General features: G+C 43.3%; 2 long non-coding RNA genes across 4 annotated transcripts in view; both read left to right on the forward strand.

Moving 5' to 3' along the window:
* LOC123386401 overlaps window positions 1–11,800 on the forward strand; it is a 76,721-nt gene extending 64,921 nt beyond the window's left edge. For all 3 annotated transcript variants that reach the window (XR_006600183.1, XR_006600185.1, XR_006600184.1), the window contains 4 exons: window positions 8,241–8,379; window positions 10,620–10,676; window positions 11,599–11,659; window positions 11,767–11,800. This is a non-coding gene — a long non-coding RNA (uncharacterized LOC123386401). The remainder of the gene's footprint in view (window positions 1–8,240; window positions 8,380–10,619; window positions 10,677–11,598; window positions 11,660–11,766) is intronic.
* Window positions 11,801–12,055: 255 nt separating this feature from the next.
* LOC109495578 overlaps window positions 12,056–15,108 on the forward strand; it is a 39,737-nt gene continuing 36,684 nt past the window's right edge. Inside the window, exons 1-2 of the long non-coding RNA XR_006600181.1 lie at window positions 12,056–12,174; window positions 14,837–14,990. This is a non-coding gene — a long non-coding RNA (uncharacterized LOC109495578). The remainder of the gene's footprint in view (window positions 12,175–14,836; window positions 14,991–15,108) is intronic.

Raw genomic sequence — 15,108 nt, forward strand, 5'->3', positions numbered from 1 at the left:
TTATTATTTACAATGTACATCCAAATTAGTTACCGTATAGTTCAACAGTTATTTCATGAGTAGATTCCTTAGTGTCCCTTACCCATTTAATCCATCCCCCCCACAACCCCTCCAGTAACCCACTGTTTGTTCTCTATATTTATGTGTGCGCTTCCTTTGTACACCTCCGTTTTTATATTATTTTTGTTTCCCTTCCATTGTATGTTCATCTGTTTTATCTCTTAAAGTCCTCCTATGAGTGAAGTCATATGATATTTGTCTTTCTCTGACTACTAATTTCACTTAGCATAATACCCTCTAGTTCCACCCATGTAGTTGCAAATGGCAAGATTTCATTCTTTTTGATTGCTGAGTAATACTCCATGTCTCACACACACACACACACACACACACACACACACTACATTTTCTTTTTTTTTTTTTTTTTTTTTTTTTTTGAAATTTATTGACAAATTGGTTTCCATACAACACCCAGTGCTCATCCCAAAAGGTGCCCTCCTCAATACCCATCACCCACCCTCTCCTCCCTCCCACCCCCCATCAACCCTCAGTTTGTTCTCAGTTTTTAACAGTCTCTTATGCTTTGGCTCTCTCCCACTCTAACCTGTTTTTTTTTTCCTTCCCCTCCCCCATGGGTTCCTGTTAATTTCTCAGGGTCCACATAAGAGTGAAACCATATGGTATCTGTCTTTCTCTGTATGGCTTATTTCACTTAGCATCACACTCTCCAGTTCCATCCACGTTGCTACAAAAGGCCATATTTCATTTTTTCTCATTGCCACGTAATATTCCATTGTGTATATAAACCACAATTTCTTTATCCATTCATCAGTTGATGGACATTTAGGCTCTTTCCACAATTTGGCTATTGTTGAGAGTGCTGCTATGAACATTGGGGTACAAGTGGCCCTATGCATCAGTACTCCTGTATCCCTTGGATAAATTCCTAGCAGTGCTATTGCTGGGTCATAGGGTAGGTCTATTTTTAATTTTCTGAGGAACCTCCACACTGCTTTCCAGAGTGGCTGCACCAATTTGCATTCCCACCAACAGTGCAAGAGGGTTCCCGTTTCTCCACATCCTCTCCAGCATCTAGAGTCTCCTGATTTGTTCATTTTGGCCACTCTGACTGGCGTGAGGTGATACCTGAGTGTGGTTTTGATTTGTATTTCCCTGATAAGGAGCGACGCTGAACATCTTTTCATGTGCCTGTTGGCCATCCGGATGTCTTCTTTAGAGAAATGTCTATTCATGTTTTCTGCCCATTTCTTCACTGGGTTATTTGTTTTTCGGGTGTGGAGTTTGGTGAGCTCTTTATAGATTTTGGATACTAGCCCTTTGTCCGATATGTCATTTGCGAATATCTTTTCCCATTCCGTTGGTTGCCTTTTAGTTTTGTTGGTTGTTTCCTTTGCTGTGCAGAAGCTTTTTATCTTCATAAGGTCCCAGTAATTCACTTTTGCTTTTAATTCCCTTGCCTTTGGGGATGTGTCGAGTAAGAGATTGCTACGGCTGAGGTCAGAGAGGTCTTTTCCTCCTTTCTCCTCTAGGGTTTTGATGGTTTCCTGTCTCACATTTAGGTCCTTTATCCATTTGGAGTTTATTTTTGTGAATGGTGTGAGAAAGTGGTCTAGTTTCAACCTTCTGCATGTTGCTGTCCAGTTCTCCCAGCACCATTTGTTAAAGAGGCTGTCTTTTTTCCATTGGATGTTCTTTCCTGCTTTGTCAAAGATGAGTTGGCCATACGTTTGTGGGTCCAGTTCTGGGGTTTCTATTCTATTCCATTGGTCTATGTGTCTGTTTTTGTGCCAATACCACGCTGTCTTGATGATGACAGCTTTGTAGTAGAGGCTAAAGTCTGGGATTGTGATGCCTCCTGCCTTGGTCTTCTTCTTCAAAATTCCTTTGGCTATTCGGGGCCTTTTGTGGTTCCATATGAATTTTAGGATTGCTTGTTCTAGTTTCGAGAAGAATGCTGGTGCAATTTTGATTGGGATTGCATTGAATGTGTAGATAGCTTTGGGTAGTATTGACATTTTGACAATATTTATTTTTCCAATCCATGAACAGGGAATGTCTTTCCATTTCTTTAAATCTTCTTCAATTTCCTTCATAAGCTTTCTATAGTTTTCAGCATACAGATCCTTTACATCTTTGGTTAGATTTATTCCTAGGTATTTTATGCTTCTTGGTGCAATTGTGAATGGGATCAGTTTCTTTATTTGTCTTTCTGTTGCTTCATTGTTAGTGTATAAGAATGCAACTGATTTCTGTACATTGATTTTGTATCCTGCAACTTTGCTGAATTCCTGTATCAGTTCTAGTAGACTTTTGGTGGAGTCTATCGGATTTTCCATGTATAATATCATGTCATCTGCAAAAAGCGAAAGCTTGACTTCATCTTTGCCAATTTTGATGCCTTTGATTTCCTTTTGTTGTCTGATTGCTGATGCTAGAACTTCCAGCACTATGTTAAACAGCAGCGGTGAGAGTGGGCATCCTTGTCGTGTTCCTGATCTCAGGGAAAAAGCTCTCAGTTTTTCCCCGTTGAGGATGATGTTAGCTGTGGGCTTTTCATAAATGGCTTTTATGATCTTTAAGTATGTTCCTTCTATCCCAACTTTCTCAAGGGTTTTTATTAAGAAAGGGTGCTGGATTTTGTCAAAGGCCTTTTCTGCATCGATTGACAGGATCATATGGTTCTTCTCTTTTTTTTTGTTAATGTGATGTATCACGTTGATTGATTTGCGAATGTTGAACCAGCCCTGCATCCCAGGAATGAATCCCACTTGATCATGGTGAATAATTCTTTTTATATGCCGTTGAATTCGATTTGCTAGTATCTTATTGAGAATTTTTGCATCCATATTCATCAGGGATATTGGCCTGTAATTCTCTTTTTTTACTGGGTCTCTGTCTGGTTTAGGAATCAAAGTAATACTGGCTTCATAGAAGGAGTCTGGAAGTTTTCCTTCCCTTTCTATTTCTTGGAATAGCTTGAGAAGGATAGGTATTATCTCTGCTTTAAACGTCTGGTAGAACTCCCCTGGGAAGCCATCTGGTCCTGGACTCTTATTTGTTGGGAGATTTCTGATAACCGATTCAATTTCTTCGCTGGTTATGGGTCTGTTCAAGCTTTCTATTTCCTCCTGATTGAGTTTTGGAAGAGTGTGGGTGTTCAGGAATTTGTCCATTTCTTCCAGGTTGTCCAATTTGTTGGCATATAATTTTTCATAGTATTCCCTGATAATTGTTTGTATCTCTGAGGGATTGGTTGTAATAATTCCATTTTCATTCATGATTTTATCTATGTGGGTCATCTCCCTTTTCTTTTTGAGAAGCCTGGCTAGAGGTTTGTCAATTTTGTTGATTTTTTCAAAAAACCAACTCTTGGTTTCGTTGATCTGCTCTACAGTTTTTTTAGATTCTATATTGTTTATTTCTGCTCTGATCTTTATTATTTCTCTTCTTCTGCTGGGTTTAGGCTGCCTTTGCTGTTCTGCTTCTAGTTCCTTTAGGTGTGCTGTTAGATTTTGTATTTGGGATTTTTCTTGTTTCTTGAGATAGGCCTGGATTGCAATGTATTTTCCTCTCAGGACTGCCTTCGCTGCGTCCCAGAGCGTTTGGATTGTTGTATTTTCATTTTCGTTTGTTTCCATATATTTTTTAATTTCTTCTCTAATTGCCTGGTTGACCCACTCATTCGTTAGTAGGGTGTTCTTTAACCTCCATGCCTTTGGAGGTTTTCCAGACTTTTTTCTGTGGTTGATTTCTAGCTTCATAGCATTGTGGTCTGAAAGTATGCATGGTATAATTTCAATTCTTGTAAACTTATGAAGGGCTGTTTTGTGACCCAGTATATGATCTATCTTGGAGAATGTTCCATGTGCACTCGAGAAGAAAGTATATTCTGTTGCTTTGGGATGCAGTGTTCTAAATATATCTGTCAAGTCCATCTGATCCAATGTCTCATTCAGGGCCCTTGTTTCTTTATTGACCGTGTGTCTAGATGATCTGTCCATTTCTGTAAGTGGGGTGTTAAAGTCCCCTGCAATTACCACATTCTTATCAATAAGGTTGCTTATGTTTATGAGTAATTGTTTTATATATTTGGGGGCTCCGGTATTCGGCGCATAGACATTTATAATTGTTAGCTCTTCCTGATGGATAGACCCTGTAACTATTATATAATGTCCTTCTTCATCTCTTGTTACAGCCTTTAATTTAAAGTCTAGTTTGTCTGATATAAGTATGGCTACTCCAGCTTTCTTTTGGCTTCCAGTCGCATGATAAATAGTTCTCCATCCCCTCACTCTCAATCTAAAGGTGTCCTCAGGTCTAAAATGAGTCTCTTGTAGACAGCAAATAGATGGGTCTTGTTTTTTTATCCATTCTGATACCCTATGTCTTTTGGTTGGCGCATTTAATCCATTTACATTCAGTGTTATTATAGAAAGATATGGGTTTAGAGTCATTGTGATGTCTGTATGTTTTATGCTTGTAGTGATGTCTCTGGGACTTTGTCTCACAGGGTCCCCCTTAGGATCTCTTGTAGGGCTGGTTTAGTGGTGACAAATTCCTTCAGTTTTTGTTTGTTTGGGAAGACCTTTATCTCTCCTTCTATTCTAAATGATAGACTTGCTGGATAAAGGATTCTCGGCTGCATATTTTTTCTGTCTAGCACCCTGAAAATCTCGTGCCAATTCTTTCTGGCCTGCCAAGTTTCAAAAGAGAGATCAGTCACGAGTCTTATAGGTCTCCCCTTATATGTGAGGGCACGTTTACCCCTTGCTGCTTTCAGAATTTTCTCTTTATCCTTGTATTTTGCCAGTTTCACTATGATATGTCGTGCAGAAGATCTATTCAAGTTACGTCTGAAGGGAGTTCTCTGTGCCTCTTGGATTTCAATGCCTTTTTCCTTCCCCAGTTCAGGGAAGTTCTCAGCTATTATTTCTTCAAGTACCCCTTCAGCACCTTTCCCTCTCTCTTCCTCCTCTGGGATACCAATTATGCGTATATTATTTCTTTTTAGTGTATCACTTAGTTCTCTAATTTTCCCCTCATACTCCTGGATTTTTTTATCTCTCTTTTTCTCAGCTTCCTCTTTTTCCATAACTTTATCTTCTAGTTCACCTATTCTCTCCTCTGCCTCTTCAAGCCGAGCTGTGGTGGTTTCCATTTTGTTATGCATTTCGTTTAAAGCGTTTTTCAGCTCCTCGTGACTGTTCCTTAGTCCCTTGATCTCTGTAGCAAGAGATTCTCTGCTGTCCTGTATACTGTTTTCAAGCCCAGCGATTAATTTTATGACTATTATTCTAAATTCACTTTCTGTGATATTATTTAAATCCTTTTTGATCAGTTCATTAGCTGTTGTTATTTCCTGGAGATTCTTCTGAGGGGAATTCTTCCGCTTGGTCATTTTGGATAGTCCCTGGCGTGGTGAGGACCTGCAGGGCACTTCCCCTGTGTTGTGGTGTATAACTGGAGTTGGTGGGCGGGGCCGCAGTCAGACCTGATGTCTGCCCCCAGCCCACCGCTGGGGCCACAGTCAGACTGGTGTGTGCCTTCTCTTCCCCTCTCCTAGGGGCGGGATTCACTGTGGGGTGGTGTGGCCCGTCTGGGCTACTTGCACACTGCCAGGCTTGTGATGTTGGGGATCTGGCGTATTAGCTGGGGTGGGTAGGCAAGGTGCACAGGGGCAGGAGGGGCAGGCTTAGCTCGCTTCTCCTTAGGTGATCCTCTTCAGGAGGGGCCCTGTGGCAGCGGGAGGGAGTCAGATCCGCTGCCGGAGGTTTGGCTCCGCAGAAGCACAGAGTTGGGTGTTTGCGCGGAGTGAGCAAGTTCCCTGGCAGGAACTGGTTCTCTTTGGGATTTTGGCTGGGGGATGGGCGGGGGAGATGGCGCTGGCGAGCGCCTTTGTTCCCCACCAAACTGAGCTCTGTCGTCAGGGGGCTCAGCAGCTCTCCCTCCCTTTGTCCTCCAGCCTTCCCGCTTTCCGAGCAGAGCTGTTAACTTATGACCTCCCAGACGCTAAGTCGCGCTTGTTGTCGGAACACAGTCCGTCAGGCCCCTCCGCTTTTGCAAGCCAGACTCGGGGGCTCTGCTTGGCCGGCGAGCCGCCCCTCCGCCCCGGCTCCCTCCCGCCAGTCCGTGGAGCGCGCACCGCCTCGCCGCCCTTCCTACCCTCTTCCGTGGGCCTCTCGTCTGCGTTTGGCTCCAGCGACTCCGTTCTGTTAATCCTCTGGCGGTTTTCTGGGTTATTTAGGCAGGTGTAGGTGGAATCTAAGTGATCAGCAGGACGTGCGGTGAGCCCAGCGTCCTCCTAAGCCGCCATCTTGCCGCTTCTCCACACTACATTTTCTTTATCCATTCATCCATCAATGGACATTTGGGCTTTTTCCATACTTTGGCTATTGTTGATCCTGGTGCTATAATCATGGGGGTGCAAGTGTCCCTTCAAAACAGCACACCTGTATCCCTTAGATAAATGCCTAGTATTGCAATTGCTGTGTCATAGGATAGTTCTCTTTTTAGCTTTTTGAGGAGCCTCCATACTGTTTTCCAGAGTGGCTGCAGCAGCTTAGATTCCACCATTCATTGTTCAGTAGGATGTTCTTTAGTCTACAAGTATTTATTATCTTCACAAATTTTTTCTTGTGGTTGATTTCAAGTTTCATAGCATTGGGGTCTGAAACTATGCACGGTATGATCTCTTTTTGTACTTGTTGAGTACAAGTAAACATAAAATTATTTATGTTTACTTATTTTAGAGAGAGAGAGACACAGCATGAGCAGGGGAGGGGCAGAGAGAGAGGGAGACACAGAATCCGAAGCAGGCCTCAGGCTCTGAGCTGTCAGCACAGAGTCCGACACAGGGCTCATACTCACAAACCATGAGATGACGACCTGAGCTAAAGTCAGATGCTTAACTGACTGAGCCCCCCAGCCACCCACTTTAATGAACTTTTAAATGACACCGTTCAAAGGGCACTTGCTACTTTGCAAACTCAGAGAGAGAGAAAGAAGTGTGAAGAAACAGGAAGTGGTAAGAGTCGGCTGCTGAGTTTTACCGTAATTTGGCTTTGGAGGCTTTTTTTTCATTGGGTGAAGTGAGCACAGCATATTTGCCTGCCATTTACCACAGTAGACAGTGGGCCTCTGGGAGCCAAAACCCTTTCTTTCCTTTTTTTTTTCAATATATGAAATTTATTGTCAAATTGGTTTCCATACAACACCCAGTGCTCATCCCAAAAGGTGCCCTCCTCAATACCCATCACCCACCCTCCCCCCCTTCCAACCCCCATCAAAACTCTTTCTGACCAATGAGCTGGAATTTTACTAGGACCGCCAAGATGAGTTTTGCTATTTCAAGGACTAGGAGTTATCTTTTATTTTCACAACTAGGTAATTATCACATCATTCAACTCTGTCCTCCACGATATGTAGAAAATACCCAAATATAGTTGAGAGAGAAAGGGTTATAGCCATAGTGTATGAACCTTTCCCTTTAAAAAAATATGTTTAAATTATGCTTTATGATTTTTTTTAATTTTAGTGAGGGGGCATGCAAGTGGGGGAGAGGGACAGAGGGAAAGAGAGAGAACCTTAAGCAGGATTCACACTCAGTGTGGAGCCCAACACAGGTCTGGATCACATGATCCTAGAAAAATGACCTGACCCAAAATCAAGAGACTAATGCTCAACTGACTGAGCTACCCAGGTGCTCAATAGTCTCTTTCTTTCTGAATGCTGAATAGTAAATTTTCAACGTGAATTGGGGGATAAACAGGTATACATACATACATACATACATACATACATACGTATACCACTAAGAAAGCCATGAGTTGTTAGACATGAACTATATTCCATCATCTTTGTCTTCTAGTTATATTCATGCCTCAAGGTGTTTTTTGATTGCAATGCACGATCTTGCTGTGTGAGGTACAAATTGTTGTGTGATCAGTTTTCCGTGAAAGTCTTTCCTCACATCTGCCTTAACCACACGATGCAAATGTTGAATTCGAGGATGCATAGCTAATAGCCTTGAGGTCCAATAACTGTCAACTAGAAGTTATATTTTCTGTTGGGGAGAAATCCCCATATGATGGCAATGACTTTGAATTGGTAAGGGAAAGAATACTTTCATGCCTTCATGGTTCTTGCCTTTTTTCTGTCTCACCAAAATCAAGACTCAGGTCATGTGCCCGTTTATCAAGAAAACACCCCTTTTTTTCCAGAAAATAAAAACGCCCTGGAAGACAAGTGTGATGCATTGAGGTCTGTAAAAGCCACAAAGGAAGCAAAAGTCAAACAGCTGAAGGAGAAAGCACATAACCTAGAAGAATTCTATGAACAAAGAAAAGTGCCTACAAAAAAGTAAGATGGGGGCGCTTGGGTGGCTCAGTCAGTGGAACGTCCAAATTCGGCTCAGGTCATGATCTCACAGTCCATGAGTTCAAGCCCCATGTCGGGCTCTGTGTTGACAGTTCAGAGCCTGGAGCTTGCTTTCGATTCTGTATCTTCCTCTGGCCCTACCCAACTCGCACTCTGTCTCTATCAAAAAATGAATAAACGTTAAAAAAAATTTTAGAAAAGATGTTCATGTGAGAACTGTCACAAGGACCGTATTGTATGGGAGATCATGGCAGCCAGTAGAGATAATTGTATTTCTTTTGGAACTGGGTCCAGAGTATTTTTGCCCAATGCATTCAGTAGAATTGGACCTTCCCTTCCTACCTTGCTTTCTGTAATGTAACCTGCATTTTCCTTTCTGTCCTAAGTGCTTGCCACACATTGTGTCATGTTTTGGGGGCAGAAGAGGGAAGGTACCATCATTAATAACTTTAATACCTGGATCCACTCTGGAATCACCTACACTGTCCTGTAGGTTTCAATCGCATCACACTGTTTTGTCACGCAGCAATTAGGTCATTTTTGTTCAGGACCAGACATGGGTCAAAAATGTGTGGGGAAAAAAATGAATTATCTTGCTGCAGAAACAATGGAAGTTGCTTTCTGGAAAGTGGGTAGGGGTACCAGCAGTACTGGATCCCTGCATCCATTCTGCTAGTGAGATTGTTCACTGCAGGCCCAATCCCTAAGAAAGTCAAGTTGTTTCCTGTCCCCCGATTTTTCAAGTGTAACTCTTCTGAGTCTTGGCCAAAGCCTGCAGCTTCACTAGGGCTCATCTTTGCTGGCCGCCCCTGAACTAGAATTGTTTACTTCTCAGTCTGTGCCCATAAAGTTCTTCAGCTTCTTTGCCGTTCAAATGTATGCCCCCCACATCAATGATGAGTCCTAGGGAGTTTGGGTCCAACTGCCAGGCTGGCTTTGTCCTGGGCTTCCTTCTTCTCCATCTTGGTCTTGTGTGTCTTCGTGGGGTTGTCAGATACTTGGTGCATTCAGTCACATGTTTCCTCCTTTGTACAGTATTTCCTTTTGTTCTCAGGAGGAGATGGGGGACTTTAGAGTCCCTCACTCGTGTTGGAAAGGGAAGTCTTCTCTTCCCTGGAGACTCACTTTATGTTCATCCTTCCCGTAGCTGGGGTTAGGGCTTGCTCTGTCTCACTGGCATCTTGTTTTTGTCAACTCGTAAGCTCTTTCTGTGAGTGGGTACAGCACCCTGACCACCTCTCTATCTTCAACCCCTTACAACAGAGCCACTACATTACAACCACTCCAGCAAGCATTTGCCCAAGGACTGCCTGAGAGGCCAGAAGGAAATGCATGTGCCTTTCTCTGTCTAGTGCTTTTGTGTCATTTGCTAAGAGATTTTCAATTTTGCATGTGATTCTTGAGTACATCAAGTGTCAAGTTGAAACCATCTCAGTCAACACCACAAAGAAAATAGTCTGAGGGCAACACAGCAACCCAGCCTTGCCAAGCATTGCCTTCTGCTGCCTTCACTATCAATGGAATGAGTCTTGTTAAAGTAGATTTGGCTCCATGAAGTTGAGAGTTTTCCACCTGAAATCTCTTTCCTGGAAGTAAACCCAGACTGTGTGACAGTTCATATCAGGTTGTACGTCAGGAGATGAGGTTGTTCTAAGATTGGCCTTTTGAAGGTGGAGGCAGGGGTTGCAGTCCTGAACGCTAGCGATGTCTGGGAGTGAGCTGCAATGTTAGTGAAACCATATTCTGGAAGGTCGCCTTTCAGGTGATTGCCTGTGTCATGGTACAACTTTTGGACTGAGAATCAGGGCTCCCCATGGAGGTGTAAGACTAGTGATGATCCCCTGCTTCATCCTAATGGGTACAGTTTGTCAGATACGGTTTTTCACTCACTGATGAAATGAGTCTTCGCCATATCAAACAAAAGACCAACTCTGGGAAGGCACAAAATACAATGGTATTTGATGACTTTATGATAAAGGAGATGAAACAAGCGAACTAGAAAGACAGTTCCAATAGTAGAGACGTGGCAGCAGACAGAAGTTGAATTTTCTTGAACTTAAATGGGGTGTTCACTTCATTTCTCTGATTGGGTTGTCAGTGTGTGCATTTATGGGAGAAGTGGGGGAAGGGATATTTGCATAGGCCTTCAAGAGTGCTGGGAGGTAAAAAGGGAGAACTTCTGGACCTTGGTCCTGACTGTGTATGTATTTTTCCCATCTTAGGAAGCTGAAAATGACACTGTGAACTGGCGGCAAAGAAGAATCAGCTGGCAGCTGCAGGTAAAATTTGAAAATAGCTACAGAAGGGGCGCCCAGGTGGCTCAGTCGTTTAAGCGTCCAACTTCAGCTCAGGTCATAATTTCACAGTCCGGGAGTTCCAGCCCCATGTCAGGCTCTGTGCTGACAGGTCAGAGCCTGGAGCCTGTTTCAGATTCTGTTACATCTCTCTCTGTCCCTCCCCTGCTCATGCATGTGCTCACTCTCTCTCTGTCTCAAAAATAAACATTAGGAAAAAAAAGAAAATAGCTACAGAAGAAATAAACAAGTACAAGTGAGTTCAGCTAGTCTAGTAATTACCAGAAGCTCATGAAACTGCTGTTCATTTTTTGGTTTTTAATCTTTTTGCAATGTTTAAAGTCAACATATACATAGAGTATTAACAGATAAAAAAAAGGTAAGTTTAGAAAGAATAAAACAATTAAGTTTATAAACATTTGCAGATCTCAAGTAGTGGCCAGACTGTGTGGAAACTTTGTCCATGCTAACATTCCTCGGGGGTGGTGTCAATTGTCATCATCTGTAGGAAAGCAGTGTGTCGTACAATGAATCATACCCATCAACTTGGTAGTGCCATTTCATGGCCCTCGTCTTTGCAACCCTGGGAAACATGGTGAGGATATAAGTTATAGAAGAATAGATCTTTATAAAAAAAGACACTTGTCACATGATGAGTTAGAGAAAGATTGAAAATGGGAGGGAATTCTATGAACTCTGAACCCTACAGGCATGGGATAATGAGTAAGGAAAGGATGTAACAATAGCTTTGATCCTACTGTACATTGATAATCATGGGCAAAGTGTTTCATGTGTAAGAATAAATTGTATCAGGGGACAGATATGAGGTTGGTGGGAACGTGGGCAGCTTATTTAAAATCATACCCAATATTGGGCCTTATCTGACAAGAGCAATTGTAACTCACAGGCAACAAATTGAACAAACACGGGAACAGCTGCAGCAGACAGAGCTCACCTTTAGATACCAGGTAACCTGAGTTCTGCCTGACATACTGAACCCTTAGCACCTCACGCGGGTGGGTGTAGTGGCCCTTGGAATCCCTAACCATGGGCTTTTCATTGTTGGCTTTTTCAGCTTGCAGTTCATGAGAATGCTCAGGACAACTAGGTAAGTGTTTTCTTGTTTCCTCCCCTTTCTTTGTTGCACAGTGTGGCACCACCTTCCGACTGAAGGTGGATGTGTTTTTTCTCCCCCAGATCAAGACTCAGATCTGGGACAGGGAGATGGTGGAGCAGGGCAGGGAGGTCGCTTACTTGAAATACAGGTGTGGTCATTTAATTTGCGTTTTTATGGGTGTTTCCAGGGATGAGGCCTGCATTGTTAGTTGTCTAGTAGAGGACGTGGTGTTGCAACTCTTATAGAAGTCCATTATTTTTATGTATCCAAGACTGGACGGGATGAAAGCAAAGAGGCTGCCTGAGGGATACACGAAGCAGAAACCAATGGCTGCAAGACCAGAGACGCAGAACCCTCCGAGGAGAGGTAAGAGGCACATTGTGATGTGCCGCAATCTAACTTCTGCTGTGCAGCTTGTTCCTGTGGATGATCATTGTGTGGTCTGGAAAGAATCACAAGCACTAAGGACGGCAGGTGGTCTGAAGGGGTGACAGAAGGGTGTTCTCCTCTGCTGCCGCAGACAGTGAGGCACTTGTCCCTGAGACTGGTGGAGCTCATGCCCCTCCTCTACCGGTGACCCTCTCACCTCCTCTAGCATCCCCCTGTCTGAAGAGCCTGGAAAGGATGACAGGATATGGGCCTCATCATTCTTCCCACCCAGACTCAATGTGAAGACTTTAGTTTATTTGAGGAGAAGGTCATTTATTCACTAGTTTTAACGGTCTTTATTTTTGTTTGTTTTTGGGAACTCTAGGCCTACATCCGTCCACTCAAGTTCCATAAAGCTTAGCTTAGTCCTCTGATGGTATCAGTGTAACTCTGCAGGTTCACTGCTAACTTCTCACAGTTTTCCTTTTCTCTATAGTGTAAAATTAGTCTTTAGTTATATACTAATTGCTCTCATGTGGAAGGCAGCTTGTAGATAAGCTGAGAGATTGAACAATTTGCCTGAAGTCTGAAGAAATGCACGCTTCTTGAGGACTCATTGAGGATATACACCAAACCAGTATTCTCAATGTTAATCTTTTTTTTTAAGTTTATTTATTTTGAGAGGAAGAGACAGAATGCCAAGCAGGTTCCACACTGTCAGTGAGGAACCCAACGCTGGGCTTGAATTCACAAGCTGTGAGATCGTGACCTGAGCCAAAATTCAGAGTCGGATGCTGAATCCAAGCATCCTCATATTCTTTATCTGTAATGAAATCGTGATTTCCCATGATGTATACTGAGAAAACTGTTTTACTGATGAATTCTAAATTGCTAGTTGTGCCTGACCTGTCCACAGTTATGTGATTAATTATGAAACAACATGAACTAGAGCACCGTGAGGTCTTTATCAAGGTGAGGCGATGGTTCTCTCCCTTATCCTTGGGGGTCACCTGAGGCATGTGGGATACCCTCTGCCTCTGGTCAGGGACCTGACTGTAGGGAAAAGTTTAAGATATTTGAGGAATGAGTTGAGGGATTGTTTTCATTATGCCCAGTCCTCTGAAAGCAGAATAAACCTCTGTCCCTTCTAAGGTCTTTAGTAGATCAAGAAACTGCTGAAACCTCTGTGAGTTACAGCGGCTCTGGCTGTACCAAGAATGCAGACAAGGGCAAGGTAAATGCCGGGGCCATTCTCAGTTGTAACTCTTTTGGGAAACCCTAATCTTTATGTACAGCATGCTCACCCAGCCTTGTCTTGTTTTGCGTGTTGTGTGATATGTCTATTTCTTCTTTGTTTTCAAAACGCATACTCATAACCCAGGAGCCCACAGGCTTCTCGATTTTTAGTCTGTCAGCTTTCTGTGGTAAGTTTAGAAGCCAAAAGCGCTTAGAGACTGAGTACCTTAAGGTTTTTCCGTGAGTTTCAAGAAATAACGAGAGGAGGATGACTGCACACTCCAAACAGAAGTCTCCTGGCCTGGGTGACCCCTTCCAGACCTCACCTCTGTGGGAAGAGTGTGGTTGCTGTGTCATTCTTTCTTGATTCTGGCTAGGAGATGAACCTGTTAGAAACGACCTCATGATTCCAACTTTATATTTTGTGCCCTGTGCCATTTACAGTGGTCCTAAGATAAAGCCAGTGTCATCAGTCATCCCCTTCCTGTCTTTGTTGGTAAATGACTTGCCTGGAATCCTCCACCTATACCTTAGGTAAAAATAGTTTGAACACTGTGTCCTTCAATTGTGTTTCTATGAGCAGTTTTTGGTTGTGTCCCCAGTCACTGTTAGAGCTCATACAGTCTCATGACACATACCAGGAGTTTTGTATCAAAACACTTGCATGAAATCTGTTATGTGAATTTCTCCTTCTTTTTTTCTGTTGCACATAATTACTCTGTGTCCTATAGTATGCTTAAAGTCAGAATTCCCTATGAATTAAGATGAACACATCTGAGCTTTGTAGACATTCACCACAAGTAACTTGTTCTTCACAGAAGACTCTCATTCCCCTGCAGGATTCCAGGCAACCTCCACTCCCCATAGGTCTCAGAGGCCTTTGACAACACTTCAAGAGGGAAGACTCCTTTCTCAGGGAGAAGAGCAGAGGAGGCATAGAGAGGGTCCGGCTGCAGAACGTTTTGCCAGGAGTGGCTGTGATTCCATGAGCAGAATATGAGCCGTGTATTCCCACTCATTTTTTGTGTGTTCTTAATATACCAAAAGCAGAGCATCTGAAGTCGCTGGAGAGGAGGGAGGCAGGGTGAACCTGGACATCGATGGCTGTCTGTCTGGAGAATGCTACTTCATTAATCTGTAATTAATTCTGTTAACCCGTTAGGACAGGACCGTTGCCATTTTCTTCCACAGACATGGGCAGTGATGTGTGGTGGCAGTAGGTTAACCTCTTGCATCTACTACCCCAAGCTGTAGGTGCTATCCAGTGGCAGGGACAGAGTTTTCAGGTACTGATGCTACTCTCTTGGATCCTGGTGGCAGAGAAGGTGGCAGGTGCTGACACACTCTTCTCTGGGTTACAGCTGCTTTTGGTATTGGTTATCTTGTCTGGCATATGGATGTAGCTGTCACTTCTGTTCTGCAGGGCAGTCTGGATCCTGGGGACCTCCTCCATTAACTGGACGATTCTGCATGCCCTACCCTGGAGACACCCCACCCCCATGGACTATTAGGCACATCCACCTCCTGAACTTTGGTGGCCCTGGGGCCATCCAGAACCCCTCCACCTGCAACACTTGGTAAGATGATTTAAGCACTAGGAGTTGACTTGTAAAACACACTCACCTTATTTTTGTTGCTGTTAGGTCTTGGGCCAAGGTGCAGAGGCGGTACCACAGACCATTGTGATGCAAGGGG

The sequence above is a fragment of the Felis catus genome, chromosome B4 (genome assembly GCF_018350175.1).
Source record: "Felis catus isolate Fca126 chromosome B4, F.catus_Fca126_mat1.0, whole genome shotgun sequence".
In the NCBI taxonomy this organism is placed as follows: Eukaryota; Metazoa; Chordata; class Mammalia; order Carnivora; family Felidae; genus Felis; species Felis catus.